Below are 20,396 nucleotides of genomic sequence, written 5' to 3' on the forward strand. Positions count from 1 at the left end.
ATGAAAAAGCATAATGGGTCATTTTTAAACATCAAATATGTTATAGATACATTGACAGCAACAAGACTGTCCCTAAATATATGCTGTTGCAGAGCATTGGCTATGTGCATTATCCATTATAACACACTGTATAATGTGCCTTCAGAATAATGTTTTTTCCATTTAATGCTGCCAAGATTATCTGTCGTCCTGGAAGAGGTTTCAGGAGACAGACAGACAGTAAGTACAGTAGAAAAGACAGCGAGAGGAGGATCACTGTTATTTGATTTTGATGCAGAGAGTGAAGCAGAGAGGCAGAAAGAGGCCGGCATCAGTTTATGAGCCAGAATGTGGGTGGTGATATTGACTGGTGTTTCATTACTCTTGAATAGGCTATTGATCAACCTGTTATGAAGTTTTGTGTATTTCTGTAGAACACACTGCACACACACAAACGTCCACAAGCACTGTGCTGACAACAGACCCGCCTCTCAATGCAATGATTGATTGACAGACATTTTGTCTCTCTCTCTATCACTCTGACATGTAGCAATGCCCACACACAAACACACAATCAAACTGCAGTACAAAACTTCTCCTACACCAACACCCTGTCTTTCTACCACAAATACACCCACACACACCAACATACAATACCTTCAGTCTTTCTCATCTGCAGCCTCCCATCACAATGCTATCTCTGCTCATTATGTCTCCTTTGTGTCGCTGCCCTGCTGCCAAGACCGATGGGGCCAGAGCTTCTATTGTTCAAGGCCCTGTCTATCAAGCCGCAGTGCTGGCTTATCAAAATGAACATTACCATAACACTGGACCCGTTGGCATCTCAGACACAAAATAAAGGAAATACCAAAGGTGAGTGAAGCAAAGACCACAATACAGCTCCACATAATGATGTCTTGACATTTCCAGAGCGGCAGGTAATGAAGGGCTAATAACGTTCTTGGTCTATGTGTGTGTGTTTGTGTATTTGTATGTTTTTTACAGGCATATGTTTTTTAGAAATACTGACAAGTTAGTGAGGATTTGTCCAACTTTGTCATTCCTTAATTTGTAGTAAAATAAGGCACTGGTCAGCATGAGGATTCCTGTTACTGTGATGCAAGAGAAGATAACTGAATGTCTGTTAAACCCCTGCCCACTTAGAGTAATATTTATGCTGGCAGATCTGTCTTTTTCTGTAAGTATTGATTTGGAAAGTGATGTGCAGCCAATGTTATCAGAGATTAGATTACTTACCCAAAAAATTGGACACTATTTACCCTGAAAGTTCTTGTGAGGTAAACATCAAAACATAATGTTTGACAATGGGATTGTTAGTCTGTGTGAGTTTACTTTTTCTTTGTCATATTTAAAGCCTTCACACACTGGGGTGTGAAAAATGAATGTCACAAAAATGAATGATAATTGTTTTGCCCTTTGTCCTAACACCTGGTTGCTAGACACACAAACAATCAACATTCAGTCAGACCACTCACTTTTGAAATGCTAATTGCAGCAGCCGAACACAGAGGTTGGCGTCTAGGCTCCGGCTTCATAATTCCATGCAGATGTGATAACATAGAAATATTGGGGAGTGATGAGAAAATATCTTGGCCCACCCATGCAGCACTAGGCTACTGACGCAGGGCAACAGTGTCATAGACAGGCAAGTGTGTGAAACGGAATTTTTTTTTTTTTAAATAGACTGCCATATTGGGAGGGTGTGATGATTTCGGAGTATGAGGCACGTCACATGTTTCAGAGCAGAGCAGCTCGAGCAGGCTGCCTGAACCAGCTTGCAAGTATCGCTATCTTTGGCATCAGAAGTTTTGATGTGACATCCGTTCCACTTTTACACAATGTGATTGGTTAATGCTTTTATTTGTGGTGCAAAAGCTCAGAAAAATGTACTTCCTTCCTTCCTTCCAAAATAAAGAGCTCCCATTTAATAAAGACATTTTTAATAACAGGATAAAAAAAAAACCTCCAGGTCTTTAAGTATTCAATGAAATTACAATTTAATTAACAAACTAACTAACTAAAGCTAACAACATCTGCAATATCAATGGTCATCAGGTAGAAATGAGAGACCTGCTACTTGCCTTTGTAAACTGTATTTTCAAGTGCAGCGAAAATGATGAAGGACGAGAGTCTGAGTGAACTATCATTTTAGGATTATCATTTAGTTTAAGCTAGTTCGAAACACTTTAGAACTGACTTTTTGGAAGTTTGCATTGGTTGATGAAAGAGAGATACAGTGGTACTAAAATGATGTCAAAGAAAATTGTGGTTATTTTTAAGAAAGGCAAGGTAGGACACATGCAAAGCAAAAACTTGTTTATGGGATTAAGGTCAACACTCTCGGTGAAGATTTTCTCCTGAGCAAAATAAAGGCATCAGACATGCTTCAGATCAATATCCTGCTCAAAGATTCATGTCTTCGGTCACATCTTTTTTCTTTGTTTGTTTGTTTTGTTCTGTTATTTCTTTGTTTTGTGTTAAGGTTTGCATTCAGAATTCCTGTGTATACTTTAGAGGTCATAACTCTATCAATAAATACAAGTTCACCTCAATCATTGTAATCACTGTAAACAGCCCCAGACTTCCCTGTTTTACCCTTTTACCCTTAGTGCAGTCTGGTTGGAATTCTTCCCCTGGCTTTCTCCATACAATCTTTCTACCAGCAGATACATGCAGGATGAAATTGGATTCATCCAGAAATAAAATGGATCTCGAAAAGCTGCAGTCTTTCTGTGCATGTTGTTATGAGAATTTCGGTGCCTTAATGTTTGAGCTCATGAATTGTTTCTATCACTTTCTTTGCCCTCATACTCATGAATCCTCTTTCGAATGGTCAACTTGTGTGTAATTATTCTTTATGACCTATGAGTCATACCTGTTTTCCTTAAGGTTACTCAGTTGTGTGGACTAGCATTCTCCTGGATTTACTGGGTGTAAGTATGAGCATGCTGTTCACAGTTACAAGTCCTCCTGATCTGACAATGTATTGGCTTTTTGGCTTGACCTTTTTATTTTATTTATATTTTTGCAATTGTCTTTAACTAATCAAAGTCAAGGTAATTTATTTTATTATATTTTATTGGATATACTATGCATTTATATATTTAATATTTTTTTTACTGTTATTTTATTTCTTTCCTGTATCTATAAATGCTGCTGTAGCGAAAGAATTTCCCCTTGGGGATTAATAAAGTACCTACCTACCTACCTACCTACCTACCTACCTACCTACCTACCTACCTACCTACCTACCTACCCTCTCTCTCTCTCTCTCTCTCTCTCTCTCTCTCTCTCTCTCTCTCTCTCTCTCTCTCTCTCTCTCTCTCTCTCTCTCTCTCTCTCTCTCTCTCTCTCTCTCTCTCTCTCTCTCCTCTCTCTCTCTCTCTCTACCTCTCTCTCTCTCTCTCTCTCTCTCTCTCTCTCTCTACCTACCTACCTACCTACCTATCTATCTATCTATCTATCTATCTATCTATCTATCTATCTATCTATCTATCTATCTATCTATCTATCTATCTATCTATCTATCTATCTATCTATCTATCTATCTATCTATCTATCTATCTATCTATCTATCTATCTATCTATCTATCTATCTATCTATCTATCTATCTATCTATCTATCTATCTATCTATCTATCTATCTATCTATCTATCTATCTATCTATCTATCTATCTATCTATCTATCTATCTATCTATCTATCTATCTATCTATCTATCTATCTATCTATCTATCTATCTATCTATCTATCTATCTATCTATCTATCTATCTATCTATCTATCTATCTATCTATCTATCTATCTATCTATCTATCTATCTATCTATCTATCTATCTATCTATCTATCTATCTATCTATCTATCTATCTATCTATCTATCTATCTATCTATCTATCTATCTATCTATCTATCTATCTATCTATCTATCTATCTATCTATCTATCTATCTATCTATCTATCTATCTATCTATCTATCTATCTATCTATCTATCTATCTATCTATCTATCTATCTATCTATCTATCTATCTATCTATCTATCTATCTATCTATCTATCTATCTATCTATCTATCTATCTATCTATCTATCTATCTATCTATCTATCTATCTATCTATCTATCTATCTATCTATCTATCTATCTATCTATCTATCTATCTATCTATCTATCTATCTATCTATCTATCTATCTATCTATCTATCTATCTATCTATCTATCTATCTATCTATCTATCTATCTATCTATCTATCTATCTATCTATCTATCTATCTATCTATCTATCTATCTATCTATCTATCTATCTATCTATCTATCTATCTATCTATCTATCTATCTATCTATCTATCTATCTATCTATCTATCTATCTATCTATCTATCTATCTATCTATCTATCTATCTATCTATCTATCTATCTATCTATCTATCTATCTATCTATCTATCTATCTATCTATCTATCTATCTATCTATCTATCTATCTATCTATCTATCTATCTATCTAATTGACTTGACAATGCATGACATCAATAGCCTTAAATTCATTCAGGTGTCCTCAGCAGAGCAACCACAGCTGGAGTTGATCACAAATTACAATGGGGACGTTTCACAAAGACTGCCAATCAAAACTTATAAAACTTTTCCAGTGAGAGGAACTAGAGAGATACGAAGATTTAGTGAATTTATTAGAAACTTTTTGTTTGAAAAAGGTCTTTTTTTATTGATCAACTACCAGTTTGTCTAATATTTTATTAAAAACCTTATGAACCTGAAGTTTGCTGATACTTTAACTTTTCAAATACATTTTGGATTCACTGTTCATAAGAGGGGATTGCAAATGCAAATGTGCGTGTCAATGAGAGGAATCTGTGTACTTAGAGTAAATGTATTTATTTATGACTGTATTTATGTTTGTCTGCAGGACTGTCAGTCAGTGTGTGGGTATGTTGACAAGTGACCTGCTGTTTTAAAATATTCATTGGTCCATTTCCCCAGATGCAAATTTCATCCACAGAATCTGATTACAAGCAAAAGTTTACCGATTGCTTCTTTCACACACACACACACACACACACACACACACACACACACACACACACACACACACACACACACACACACACACACACACACACACACACACACACACACACACCACAGCAGTAGTCACAATTTGAAGAGAGCAAAGTCACTTCCACCCACCCTTGGACAAAGGTGTGTGATTATGCTTTGCTCTGTCTCTGGCTTGATACTTCCTGTCTCTGTCTCTCTGTCAGACTCCCATCTGTCTGTCTATCTTCTATGTGCCACTTCATTGTTAATCAGTCGCATTTACTCAAGGCGCTTGCCAAAAGAGCGCTGCTATCAGTACTCAGTTCTAAATGTTGACTTTGCTTGTGAGGATTGGATGAAGGTACCATTGCAGACATTGCTGAAACAGTGGGGTGTCTGTGAAGAGGTACACAGACAAAAAGGAGAATTCTGTATGAATATAAAAACTCATCCCAGATGAACCACAATGAACAATAGCAGTGCCGATATCCAACATATTCAACTGTTTTGGATAAATCATTTCATGTTTAAACCTATTTACACATCTGAGCCCACCATACTTAATGAATGAATCATTCTTCCAGCACCAAAAACCATGTGTACTTCTCATGTTGTATATTACTTTTGCTCTCTTTTTATGTAAGGTTTTATACAACCTCAAAGACATACGTTCCCATGAAGCTTTACTTAAAAAAATTTATTTGCACAATTTACAACGTTCAATTCACACCCATTTTCTTCCAGACTGCTTTCATGACCAGCTGTGATCCCAAATATCATATACAACACAAATACAGCATGCACATGCGCAAAAACATATGGCGGCAGAGGTATATAAGTGTAAAGTGCAGATGCACAACAACCCTGTCACATACAGATGGACACTCACAGAAGTGCTCCCTGTGTGCGAACATAAGTACAAGCATATACTGTGTGTACACAGAGGCACAGAAGTACAAAGGCACACACAATGGAATAGCATACCAATCCTCTTAAGTCTCCCCCTGTTGCTCTGAGCTTTGATCAGTATCCTCAACAGCCCATGACCACCCCACACAGATACAGTCCGCAAGTGTCTTTCTCTCTTACCGAAGCAGAACGATCACTGGAAGTCACACTGTCAGGCGTTGTAGGTGGATGATAGTACAATTATGCACCGCTGCTTGTTGGCCAAAATCACCAGATACATACATTTCCATATTCATGCTTGTTATTTCTAGTTAAAAGGTCACCTTCTCAGCAGCTATTTGCATAGCAGAGGGGTGCAGGGAGGTGAGTCATTGATGTGTCACAGAAATGATGCCAGCAATGTTTCAGATGGATTACGTTTTTTGTTGTCCTCAAACACAAGCTGTTGCTTTGCCTGCTTTGTCCTGTTTTTCCTTTGCAAATTCCTGAAAATAGTTTCTAGCAAGGACATTTTAAATTACAATTATTTCTATGATATGTGATATTCTCAGTCTCTCTTCACATGTACAATTTAGATAAAATAGCAGTCATATGCTATTGTAGTATTGTTTAGCCTGTACGGTACTGTTCTAATGTCAACAACAATTGTGATATTTTAGACTTAAAAAAAAATTTGAGTCATTATAGCATTAGCCAATACTCAGACATATACTATAATACTATAGACACAATCATAGGAAACATTGTTGTGATAACCATCCCTTGAAGTTAGTTTTTAAATGATTGGTACCAAGCTACGAAAAGATTATATTTTACAGCTGGAAAAAAAGCCACAAAAAAAGCCACAAAAAACAATGTGTCAGTGATTTTTTTTTATGGAAAATGTATAATGAAAATGTATTTACCTCTTGGATAAGATACATTAAAACGTCTATGATATGCTAATATAATATATTTGTTTTCTCGTTTTTGAGGGCAGTAGCACTTTGAATCTATTGTGATCTCTTTAATTGGAAAATAAGTAATATGTATATATAAATAAATGTAATATAAATAAGAAATATGTTCATGATTCTGTTTGTGTGCCTTGGTACTTTTTTGAGAGAGAACATATTTGGTTACAAACCAACAAAGACCACCAAGTAAACTTAAAGAGGCAGAAGGCAGGAGATACAGAGAGAAAGCTAAGATAACAAAGGAGGCTTTCCACAGTGACCTCTGCAATGCCTGAGGGGAATCAGTACCCCCTTTTTGCTAAACTGGCCCTTTCACCTGCCTTCCCCAAATGAGGTCCACAAAACCCTTCTCATGTCCAAGTACACAGAGGAAAGAAAGCTTGAGATGAAAACTGCAAAAGTCACTCTTTTCACATATTCTATTTTAAACTAGTTTAACTCTTTGTAATGCCTTGAAAGTATGTAGCACTGTAACTTCCTGATGATTTATTTCATTACTTCAAGGATTACATTAAAGTAAAAGACATGTAAACCATGATAATCATCCAACATGAGACCACATTGTTTGGATTCAATGGTGAATTGATTGTGACAGTGCACTCTAGTGGTTTCAGTAAATGACAAGGTGGGAGGTGGAAGTGAGGTGATGTAGTTAGAAACCTACGAAGTCCAGAAGAGGGGAGGTTGAGGTGGATAGATGGGTGGAAAAAAAACTTTGGCCTTTAACAGAGGGAACAACTATTTGTTTTTTCCATTTAAAAGTTGTTTTTATGCTTTCTAAATGTAACAGAGCCAAAAAACATATGAAGCTTTCTTCCTGACACCATTATATGGCCATTCAGGTTGGACAGTTTGTGGGGATTATAATCATTATCCTCTAGCTGCACACTCACAGTGCTATTTAGTACACAACCACCAATGGAAACTACTTACTGCTCGATGTTCTCACAGCCAAGTTTAAGAGCTATGCTCCATTTCATCGCAATAGTCATTATCCAAACTGAAGACTCACCCTGCCAGCCAAAACTCCAGTCTGCGCTCTATTAGCCGGGCACCGCCAGCCAGTCCAGATGGCCAGTGCCGGGCTCAGCCACCATGTGGCCGACTTGGACTCAATGAGACAGAGGGGATCCTTTCACCATTCCCTCTGAATGCATGCATGACAAACACAAACACACACACATAATTACAGTTGATACACAGACATATGAGAGCACAAACTGTAATTAAGACAAATGGCATCTCTGTGTCAGGGTCACCTTTGTTTAGAATCACAACTTAAAGAACTGTCTTTACCAAACAACATAAACTTGCCTGCCGTTCGAGAATTTGCCATACCCTCCCAATGTGCCATCTACCCTTTTAATATCTCTTTATATATGACATTGTGAGTTGTAATATTTCATATTTTAGTCAGGTATTTAATAGACCAGATTAACCAAACACATGTCTGTTTATTGGATTCATATGGCTGACCCCAACTTGTGACCATCTGCACCACTGCTCATCACATATTCTAAGATAAGTAAATTATCATTCAGTTATACAATTTTAAAGCCCAGCAGTCCTACAGATACATTTTGAGACAAGATTCTTGCTTGTGAATTTGTTAACGTAAACCTATTGAGCAAAATATGCAAAGAAATGGGGAATGGTCAGAAGTGCAATAAACTCAGCTTTTTGTGTAGTGGAAGTTTGAGTAGCTGTGCAGAATCAATTTCATTGTATTGAAGCAGATATTTTAATGTTTTGTAACCCACTTGAACCTGTCCAATTTAACTTGTAGCCAAAAATATATTCCTCTTATGTAGAACTCACCTATGAATAAAAATAGAAGAACTGGGGTGCAAAAACACAGCAGCAGCTCAAGCTGGACTCATCATTACAAATTTCTGATATTTGGCTCCAGCAGAAGGTGTTTTGTTCCTTGAAGGGCTGGAGAGCACTAAAGATGAGTGTCTGCAGTCGACTGTGAGACATGATGAAGGTTTCTTACAGGTCTGGCTGCATTTCTGCAAATAAAGTTGGAGATTTGGACAGAATTAGTAGTCTTCTAAATGCTGAAAAGCAAATTATTTTCCAATATGCAATACCATCAGGCATCTGATTGGGGCCAAATTTATAATGCAACATGACAACGACATTAAACAGACAGCCAGGGTCATAAAGAACCATCTTCAATGACAAGAATAACAAGGAGTCCTACAACATGTGGTAATGCTCCTCATCTAAACATTAGAGTTTATCTTGGATTACATTAAGCGACATAAGCAGCACAGAGAGCCTAAAACTATCAATTGACATTTTAGAAAATGAGACAGCAGAGAGACACAGGGAGAAATAACAGAACTGGTAAATACTCGCAAATCAGCAGGGATGCAGAATTTTCTTTGGTTCACTGAGAAACCAGTCGACCATTATAATTTCAAAAGAAAACACTATTTTTTCAGTCCGATAACTATACAATTACACATCATTAAGCCAAACTAAAATAACCAAACACAAGCTCAAAATAATTACAGAGATCACAAACATGACCACCCAGTTAGACATTAGTCCCTCTTGCTGACTGCATGTTCCAGCAGTAAAAACATATGAACTGATTTACATTGCAAGGCAATGGATGTGACCATAAGGAGACTCTTTTATGCACTGTGTGGGTACATGTGTGTGTGTCTAAGCATGGATCTAATTAGGATTTAGGCAGTTAATGGGCAGAGGCCTGATGGTGGGTGATTGCCTGGGTCTAATGTGTAGACGACTCAAGGGGAACATCCACCCTCATGTCAACACACTTTTGCAGAAAGCTGCAGCAGCAGAGAAACTTCTCGCTCTTTACTATTACTCTCTTCTTCTTCCTTGTTCCCTTTTTTCCCCCTTCTTACTCTTTTGTTTTCTTGCATTTTTATTAAAAAATATTCATACCAACTCTCTTTCCTTCCCTGTTTTACAGACACACACACACACACACACACACACACACACACACACACACACACACACACACACACACACACACACACACACACACACACACACACACACACACACACACACACACACACACACACACACACACTGCCTAATGAATAATGGCTGAAGTGAGGGCCGAAGAGGTTATTCATTTACATCCACTTCCTCCGCCTTCATTTCCCTCAGGGGGCATCACTCTTACTGAATGAATCCCAGGAGATATAAAAAAAAAATAGCAGTGGTCAATTTGCTTATCTCAGATGGGACAGACACAGGGCTGCAGTTATGAAGAAAGCCCTGCAGTGCTTGTATCTCCTGCAATAACTTGGGCTGCCTCAAGCACTGCTGGTCCAGTTCTACACGCCAAATGAACTCCATTGTCGCAGCCTCCAGCTTGTTCTGGTTCGGCCCTGAATTCTTGGCCATTGGCTCTCCACCCTTGAAGACTTCCGCTTATGTGGGATGAGAGCAGGGCATATTATGGCCGACTCTAACACACTGCTCTTTCTCTCTTTCAGCAGTGGAAGTTAATGGCTGACAGCCTGTCATTATGGGGTACGTGGCTCAGATTAGCAGGTTTGACAGCCCTTGAATGTGTTCAATCCACCAGGTACTTCTGGACCGTGACAGAAAGTCCAGATTATCAGTCCATCTGTGTCCACAACGAGCTGGTGGCTTCATTTATTTGATTCTACTCCTGAAATCCATGCATCTACTCCATCGCCACAATGAGAATTTTTGGGTCTGGGTATTTGGAGTCAAAACTAGAGGACGTTAAATTGTCTTTAAAGTTGATATTTAAAGACAGTTTGATAATTTCATTTAAAGCTCATTGCTTCAAGTGTGATTCCAACCTTAAGTTTGTCTTTTCTACTGGTTAAACTTTCTCTATTTGTGTAGCAGAATGGAGCTTCTATCGCTCTCTGGACCTTTGTTTTGATTCCTTAATCACAAGGCTATCACTCGCCAATCACTGTGGATGGGCATCATATAAATGCCGGTAGGGATTCTTTTAGCTCTCCCCTGATGTCAAACGCATGTCCCGCTTCCGGTCTACCTGACTTCTGCGGCTGTTGCAGATATGCACAAGTGCTGCAGTATTGTTTCTGTCAGTCGTGTACAAAATACGACAAAAAAGTCATACTATAGCATGTTGTCCAAAATAGGATAAAAAAGTCATTCTATAGCATGTCATCCAAAATAGGATAAAAAAGTCATACTATAGCATGTCGTTCAAAATAGAAAAACAAAGTCATACTATAGCATGTCCTCAAAAGTACAAAAGAAAGTCACAGCATCACAGGCACTGCCACTTGTGCAGTGGTTCGTGCTGGAGCCTCTCAGTGAGAAGGTCATTGGTTCCATTCCTGCTGGAGACAAGCATGTCAAGTCCAAAGAGTGTCATGTTGCTAAAAAATATGAAACGAAAGTCATACCCTGTGAAATATGAAGAGTCACATGTTGTTAGAAATATTAATGAAAGTTATACAATAGCATGTAGTATTCTTTAAAATGTTGTCCAAAATATAAAAACAAAGTCATACATTCAAAATACGACAAAAAAGTCATACATGCATGTCGTCCAAAATATGAAAACAAAGTCATACAATAGCATGTCGCTCAAAATAGGAAAAAAAAGTTGTACTATAGCATGTCGTTGGTCGTTGGTTCAATTCCCACTGGAGACAAGCACATCAGGTCCAAAAAAATGTCATTTTAAAATGTCATGACTTAAAGAAAAAAAAAATCATAAGTAATTTTTTTAATTACATGCTATAGCATGACTTTTGGGTCAGAGCAGGGGTCATAACTTCCACATCTATTACAGAGTTAGATGAAAGCATACAAGGATGATTTGAACCAGTGAAGGAGAAAACTATTTTAGTTTATCTACAAAAACACAAAGAGCACAATAGTTTAAATCATGTGAAGGTCAGTGTTTAGTGTCCTGACATAAATATTTAATATATTACAACATAACATTATAAATGTCGAGACCATGTGTGCCCTTTCATTTTGTATGAATACAAATTCTCCTTTTTCATTGAGGTCATTTGCTTCCTTTCTCTCCATCTCCACCAGTGAAACTTAGACACACACACACACACACACACACACACACACACACACACACACACACACACACACACACACACACACACACACACACACACACACACACACACACACACACACACACACACACACACACACACACACACACACACTTTCCCCTCCCCCACGACCATGCCTGCTGTGCCAATGTGTTGCTGTTCTAATTAAGGCTAATTTCCATTGGGGGAAGGCGACTCAGTTCATAACACCATCTGAGTGACAATAGAACTCAGACAGTGTTCTTGCACCATCAGTATGCGATCCAAAATGATGTCTGTCTACTGCAGAGGCACAAACATCTAGGTCTATTTATAAAATTGCTGTGACTGAGATGGATGAGGGTTTTGTTTGTGTTTCCATAAGATGTTTATTAGTTCACATAATTAATGCATGTACAGTCCTTTGAGCTAGTACAGCCATGAGTCTTCTTGGGAATGATGCAACAAGCTTTTCACACCTGGATTTGGGGATCCTCTGCCATTCTTCCTTGCAGATCCTCTCCAGTTCCGTCAGGTTGGATGGTGAACGTTGGTGGACAGCCATTTTCAGGTCTCTCCAGAGATGCTCAATTGGGTTTAGGTCAGGGCTCTGGCTGGGCCAGTCAAGAATAGTCACAGAGTTGTTCCGAAGCCACTCCTTTGTTATTTTAGCTGTGTGCTTCGGGTCATTGTCTTGTTGGAAGGTGAACCTTCGGCCCAGTCTGAGGTCCAGAGCACTCTGGAAGAGGTTTTCTTCCAGGATATCTCTGTACTTGGCCGCATTCATCTTTCCTTCAATTGCAACCAGTCGTCCTGTCCCTGCAGCTGAAAAACACCCCCATAGCATGATGCTGCCACCACCATGTTTCACTGTTGGGATTGTATTGGGCAGGTGATGAGCAGTGCCTGGTTTTCTCCACACATACCGCTTAGAATTAACGCCAAAAAGTTCAATCTTGGTCTCATCAGACCAGAGAATCTTATTTCTCATAGTCTGGGAGTCCTTCATGTGTTTTTTGGCAAACTCTATGCGGGCTTTCATATGTCTTGCACTGAGGAGAGGCTTCCGTCGGGCCACTCTGCCATAAAGCCCCGACTGGTGGAGGGCTGCAGTGATAGTTGACTTTGTGGAACTTTCTCCCATCTCCCTACTGCATCTCTGGAGCTCAGCCACAGTGATCTTTGGGTTCTTCTTTACCTCTCTCACCAAGACTCTTCTCCCACGATTGCTCAGTTTGGCTGGACGGCCAGGTCTAGGAAGAGTTCTGGTCATCCCAAACTTCTTCCATTTAAGGATTATGGAGGCCACTGTGCTCTTAGGAACCTTGAGTGCTGCAGAAATTATTTTGTAACCTTGGCCAGATCTGTGCCTTGCCACAATTCTATCTCTGAGCTCCTTGGACAGTTCCTTCGACCTCATGATTCTCATTTGCTCTGACATGCACTGTGAGCTGTAAGGTCTTATATAGACAGGTGTGTGCCTTTCCTAATCAAGTCCAATCAGTTTAATTAAACACAGCTGGACTCCAATGAAGGAGTAGAACCATCTCAAAGAGGATCAGAAGAAATGGACAGCATGTGAGTTAAATATGAGTGTCACAGCAAAGGGTCTGAATACTTATGACCATGTGATATTTCAGTTTTTCTTTTTTAATAAATTTGCACAAATTTCTACATTTCTGTTTTTTTCTGTCAAGATGGGGTGCTGAGTGTACATTAATGAGAAATAAAATTAACTTTTTTGATTTTAGCAAATGGCTGCAATGAAACAAAGAGTGAAAAATGTAAAGCGGTCTGAATACTTTCCGTACCCACTGTATGTGTCTGGTGTTGATATGAATGTATGTGTGTGTCTTTTAGTGTGTAAGTAATAATGTGAGTGTATGTGTGTGTGTGTCAAGAGTTTCTGCATGTTATCACTCTAAGGAGTTAAATCTTGCTCTGATCAGATAGAGAAAAACACATCAGTAACACGTGCAAGGGAACTTAGAACACAAGTTTCCAATGTACGACCTCTAAATACATGTTGATTACAAATAAGGAAATGTCTCCATGAGGAAGGAAAACATGCTACAACAACAACTAGACTAACTCACAAAAAATCTTTTCAAATAGCTAATTTTTCTAAGATGTGAAACTTTAGTTTCTTTAGTTTGTCATTTTAAATGAATGTAGTGTAAGTGAATTTAATGTTGTATTGGGGTTTTTTTGGGAGGTAAAATGAATGCCACTGTTCAGCCTGAGTCATTAAATGGGACCGCACCATGGATAAGCCTCCTACCACTACTAATTTATATAGTGCTTTTATCCACAGTGCCTTGCTTCCCATTTCCCATGTCTCACACAGGCTCAAGCACTGATGGTGGGAGCTGCAGTCTGGGGTTAAATGTGTTGCATGAGGACACTGACATCTGGACATGAGGAGTCGGGGGTGAACTTCCAATGTAGCAATTAACTGATCACCCGCTGTATCTGCTGCTACCAAGCTTTATCAATATACCTGAGCATAACAATTCTTTTTTTTTTTTTTTTTTACAGATGTACCATGGGTAAAGAAAACACCATTAAACGAAAAATGTACTATTCTAAATAAAAATGTCATTTTGGAAACTAAAATGAAAAACAATGACAAAAAAACAAAACAATGATGGGTGAATAGCAGCAGAGAGTACCACGAAACAGGAGCAGTTGCACATTAGCGGTCCCTTCCAGTATCTGGACACCTCACCATGAACAGTATACAGTATTACTGCAGATCTGGCCTAATGTGAGTAGAACAGGACTGACATGACAGATACCTGATGAAAACATCAGTCATCAGGTATCTGTGAATGTTTAGCCTGCATTAGAAGTGATGGCCCTCTAACAAGGCAATATATTCTGCTGCTAAGTAGACAGGACAACAGTCTTGCTGTACAGCCCAGACAAACTCTGTTCTCAGTCTGTCCTTTCTCTCTCTCCTCCCATCTGTGTGATGAGCTGTCTTTTCACAGACCCCTTTCAAAATGAATATTTCTAAGACCCCTATTGTTGCTGGTATGGCACTCCACAGTTTATGGTCAAGGATTGTAGTCATTTATAGTTCTCCGGCATATTTCAGAGAGATTAATCTGGTGGGGGAGAAAAGGAAAAAGAAAAGGAGAGCAGCTAGAATACCATCGAGAGAAGTTAAGAGTCCAACCAAGGATCCAAGCTGTGCACCTGTCTGCATCCTGAAGTGATTTATTTTGTGGAGGGATGATAATACAATTATAATACAGGGCAAAAAGACTCTGTGGTACTGTTTGACAAATTCTTGCTGAAAACTGAGAGAGAGCAAGAGAGAAAACAACTGTCAAGTAAACTAAGATCAAGAAGTGGTGAAGACAGCTAGTGTCTTTTTATGACTAAAGCATTGTAGCATTTTCTTGCAAACAGATGTTAGGTTTACATTCAGTCTCTTTCAAGCATTGCATATATCCTTGAGGTCTAACAAACATGTTGAATGCACATTTTTCCTCATTTGTGAAGCTGATTTTGATAATATTGCTGATCCAGCATAGTTTACAGTCATGTTTACTGGTTAGTACTCTGTTACTTCAGTGCCTTTGTAGGCTCATTGGTATTTTTTGTTGCTCATTGCGTCTCATAGTAGGTCAGTGAAAAATCATGAATCCATTTGAACGATAGTGTATTTCCTTGTACAAGTGTTTCAGCATACACACATGTATCCTTGTGTCCAGAGCACAAAAAGTAGTGAAAAGCTTCACAGGTTAGTATTAATGCACCTACTGATGCAAGTGTTAAAATCCTTCAAATCTGGTTTAGTCATCATTTTCCTATGAGAAGAGAAGTGCTGATACAAGGCTGATTTTGTTCAGGCTTTTGCAGCCTTCATTAACCTGCTTTCTGAATATCTTTATAACAGCAGCATATTCTGTTATTCAATTTCTGTGATGATGTGCAGTACCTCGTCATGTATAGGACTCTGCAGCATGCTGACTCTTTGATGCCTGCCCTATGCGAGCACAGCTCTGAAGTATGCTGTGTTTATAAAGTAAAGAGACAATATAAGGCTTTCCTTTGCTTATATTTTCTTGTGTTGACACTATAGGCCGCCTCGATTAAACATCAAAGTAGTCCCATCAAGACAAAATGCCTTGACCCATTGTCTGTTCTTTGAGATCTGTTCCAAGTAAACGCTGGTGCTTCTGCAAATCATATAAAGTACGCTCGCGTCATGATGTGCAAGTACACCTGTACCGCCATAGCAGTACACATTTGGTCAGAATCCCATGAATGACACATACATACTTACCTACTCTACAAGGGATATGCATGAGAGCACACTTTGCCAGATAAACACGAACAAAAATCCGCCCCTGTTTGAAAAAAAGATGTTGCTGTGCTATAAATATTCCATAAATGCTATGAAGGACAGAAGTTCAGGGGACAAACTGATAAATGGAAAGGAAAAGAAAGTAACAAAAACACCCCCACTGTATTTTGTTCTGCAAAACAAAGATAAAGCTGCTGAAAGGTAGAGCAATGACCTCGTTCTTGTGGATGTGTGATGTCTTAGACGTTGGAGGGAGAGCACTCTATGCCTTCTTTTGTATACAAACTACTGTAAGGGTTGATTTAAAAAAAAAAAAAATGTTCATAGGATCCCTAGCAAAGGTTTATGAAAACACAAAAGTCTGAAATTCAGTGTGAAAAAAAAAATCTGATTAAACAAAACTTTCTAAAACACAATTAGTGACCAGATGTAGAAGTAGACACCAAGAAGCACATTGTTATAGAGTATGAACCGCATAGCCAAGAAAACTAATGAATGCCTGAAAAAAAAAAAAACATAATCTCAGTGTGGCAAACACTGTATTTAAATAAAAAAATTCAGCATAGAAATGTCCCCACTTGAAGATGAATTTAAATCGCACTTGGTGAAATATGCAAAGTAGCAATTCAAGAGTTTGATCAAATCTAACAATGCACTGTTCTCCAGGCAAGTTTCTTAATATCTCACATTTAAAAAACAAGGTAATTAAAAGTGCTTTAAAATAGATAAAGGCCTCAAGATAAAATGTAAAAGCCGTATGAGACAAAAGAGTTTAAAAAAAAAGCATTAAGACAAATTTAAAAGGAGTTTAATAGAAAAATAAATTAAAAAAAGTACAAGAGTAAAAGTTACAGTGCAGTGTAAGAAATGTGTAATTATTGGATTTAATGAACAGAAACTTTTTTAGCCTTTATTTAAAAGAAGTCAGAGTTGCAGCAGACCTGCCGTTCTCTGGGAGTTTTTTTTCTAAGATGTGATGAGAACAAAAAATGAGCGTTGTTTATCCAAGTTTAGTTTTTACCCTAGAGACAGAAAGCAGGCCTGTCCAAGATGGATAGTCTGAATAGTTCATAATGTAGTAGCATATTACAAGTGTATTTTGTCCCTAAACCGTTCAGTACTTTATGAACTAACAACAGTATTTTAAAAGCAGTATTTTGAAATCAATTCATTGACAGACAGGAAGCCAGTGTTAACATCTGGGAACTTGAGTGACATGATCTACTTTCTTTGACTCGTGAAGACTTGAGCAGTAGGGTTCTGAATCAGCTACTGCTTCCTGATTTTTTAGAGAGACTTGTAAACACATCAGTAGTGAAGTCGACTAAAGATAAACACATAGTCTTTCCAAATCCTACTGAGACACAAATCCTAATCCTTGACATGTTTTTAAAATGACAGAAGGCTGACTTTGTAATTGTCTTAATGTGCTCTTAAAATTCAGGTCTAAGTGCATAACTACACCAAGGTTTCTAGCTTGGTTTGTGTCTTTTAACTTTATTGATTGAAGCTGTGCACTAACTTTTCATCATTCTTACTTGTCTCCAAAAATAATTACTTGAGATTATAGTCCCGTGGTGATATGATTATGTAAAATTGCCTGTTATCTGCATAATTATAGTAACATATTTTGTTGTTTTCCATAATCTGAGCCAGGGAGAGCAAGTATATGTTGAACAGAAGATGCCCCAGAATGGACCCTTAGGGAACACTGCATTTCATTGTGTTTCTATTGGTATTTATTCATCTAAGTATGATGCAGACCAGTTTTGTACTCAACCAGAGTCCCACCCAGTTCTCTTGATGGTCTGGTAATGTTTCCTTGTCAACTGTGTCAAATGCAGCACTTAGATCCAGTAATACCAAGACTGAAATTCTGCTACTGTCTGTGTTTAAGTGGATGTCACTGAAGACCTTAACAAGAGCAGTCTCAGTGCTATGGTGTGGTCTAAATCATGACTGGTAGACATTCAAACAGTTGTTTATTGCCAGAAAGCTGTTTAGCTTTTGAAAAACAGCTTTTTCAATGATTTGACTTAAAAAGTGCGAATTTGATATGGGCCTATAATTGGTCATTAGTGATCTCTCTAGACTGTTCTTTTTTGGCTAGATGATGCCAGTTTTCAGAGACTGCAGGAATGCACCTGTGAGAAGAGACATGTTGACATATTTTAGAGGATTTGAGGTCATACAATTGTAACCATTTTTGAAGAAGCCTGTTGGCAGAATATCAAGGCAGCAGCAGGAGGATTTCAGATGTCCTCCAAGTTTTTCTGGTTCACAGGATCAAATTATGTCCTGCTTGAGTTGATTTTGTCACTGAAATGGAGGTGCTGACTGCTTGTCTAATTTTCTGGATTTTGTCAGGGGTTGAATAAAGTTCTGATGTTATTGAACGATTTAAATGTGCATAACTGATGATTACCTGTGGCAAAGTGTGAAAGGGAGTCAGGAATTTCAGGGTGAATACTGCAGAAAGGTAAACCATTCTTTGCAAAGGCCTGCTGCCTGGCTTGATGCATCCTAGCATCAATATCAACCGTGTGAGTTACGTGTGGCATAATCAAGCTTTACTTCTCTCACTGTACTGTCTATGATGGTTAAAGGAATGTGATGATCAGCCAGCAAGTGAGAGAAGCATTGTAGAGTAGATTACAACTAATAACAATAAACCACAGATGTAAATTGTTATGATTTTGGTTTGACTGCATCTTTAAAATTGAAGTGGGGCTGATGGAATACTAACACAATACAACACTGCTGGCTTAAATATTAATGATAAAATATATGAATCATAATTTGTTATAAAACAAAATAAAATGCATGACAATAATTACTGTAAAATCTGGCTTCACTTCACTGCTTTGCTATCATGTGTTTGTACACATGGATCAACGTTTCCATACAGGTGCACACGCTCTCCTGGCATGTTCTCTTATAAATCCCAAAGTTTCAGTGTCCATTCTGTACTTTTACAACTGATATAAAAGAGACCCCTGGAAATCTCATGTCCGAGAGGGAACAGCGGAGGAGGTGGAGGAGGCGAAGGGTGTCAAGGATAGATGGAGGACAATTCTGCTCTCAAGTGATTTCTCACACTTCAGTAAAGTCTGATCAGAAGAGGGACAAAAGCCACTCGAGATGAATGTGAAATTCAGAGTGTTTGTGTGTCAGAGAGAAAGGTAAAAGGCCTATTTTCAGATCTCCTGGCTGTACTGATATACTGAAGCAATGTGGATTCAACTGTCCAGACCAAATATCTGGACAGTGCATTTTTTTTTACACAATTCTGAACACCTCACTGGCTAGAGCGCACCCTTAACTCACTTTCTTCCCTTCCTCCCTCTTAATCAATCAACAGCAACCAGGCAAATGGATTTCATCTCTGATCAGTCGGATTGTCTTGCTGATTTTCCCAAGGTGGACATTTAGCTTCAGTAACATCCGTGTTTACCTCACCTCACAGTAAGTAGATAGATCAGGGGAGACACTAAATTCCATTACTGGACCCAAACACTCTCTAAACTGTACGTTGCTGTGATTGAATGTTTCACAGTCAGGTTTAGGGTTCGGGTTAGCTATCAATTGACTATAATACACAACATAGCAAGCAATCACGGGGGATTGGCCTGGGTATGCATAACCAGCAGGGGAATTTAGTCTCCCTATAGATCCGCCTCTCCCTGCTGGCAATGAAAAGTCTCTGCAGGAGCTGGTTGCAATCACAGTGGAGCTCACAGCTTTTGGTCAGATGAAGCTGTGGGGTGGGGGGGGGGGGGGGCATGCTGTATATGTGTGATGGCATGATTGAAGCAATGTTCACTAGGCTTTTAGTGAAGCTTTCATTGGTCTGAATAGCACAAAATGATGAAATGTTGTTAATTGTCTGCAGGGGCCTGTTTGTGATTGCTGTTACATTAGTGCTAGTATTTTCTCGAAAATTATTGGAATGTATAAACTTGGCAGGTTTGGTTTGGTTTGGTTTAAGCAAACTCTAGACTGATTGACCTGTTCATTTAAACTCTGATATCTTAACCTTGGTGTATACCAAAACAAGGGGACCAAGACCTCATGATCTCGGTCCAAATCCAAATGAACTC

Source organism: Brachyistius frenatus, unplaced genomic scaffold (genome assembly GCF_029030835.1).
Source record: "Brachyistius frenatus isolate BFR_SWC_R1_liver_20210118 unplaced genomic scaffold, ASM2903083v1 Contig_23, whole genome shotgun sequence".
NCBI classification, from domain to species: Eukaryota; Metazoa; Chordata; class Actinopteri; family Embiotocidae; genus Brachyistius; species Brachyistius frenatus.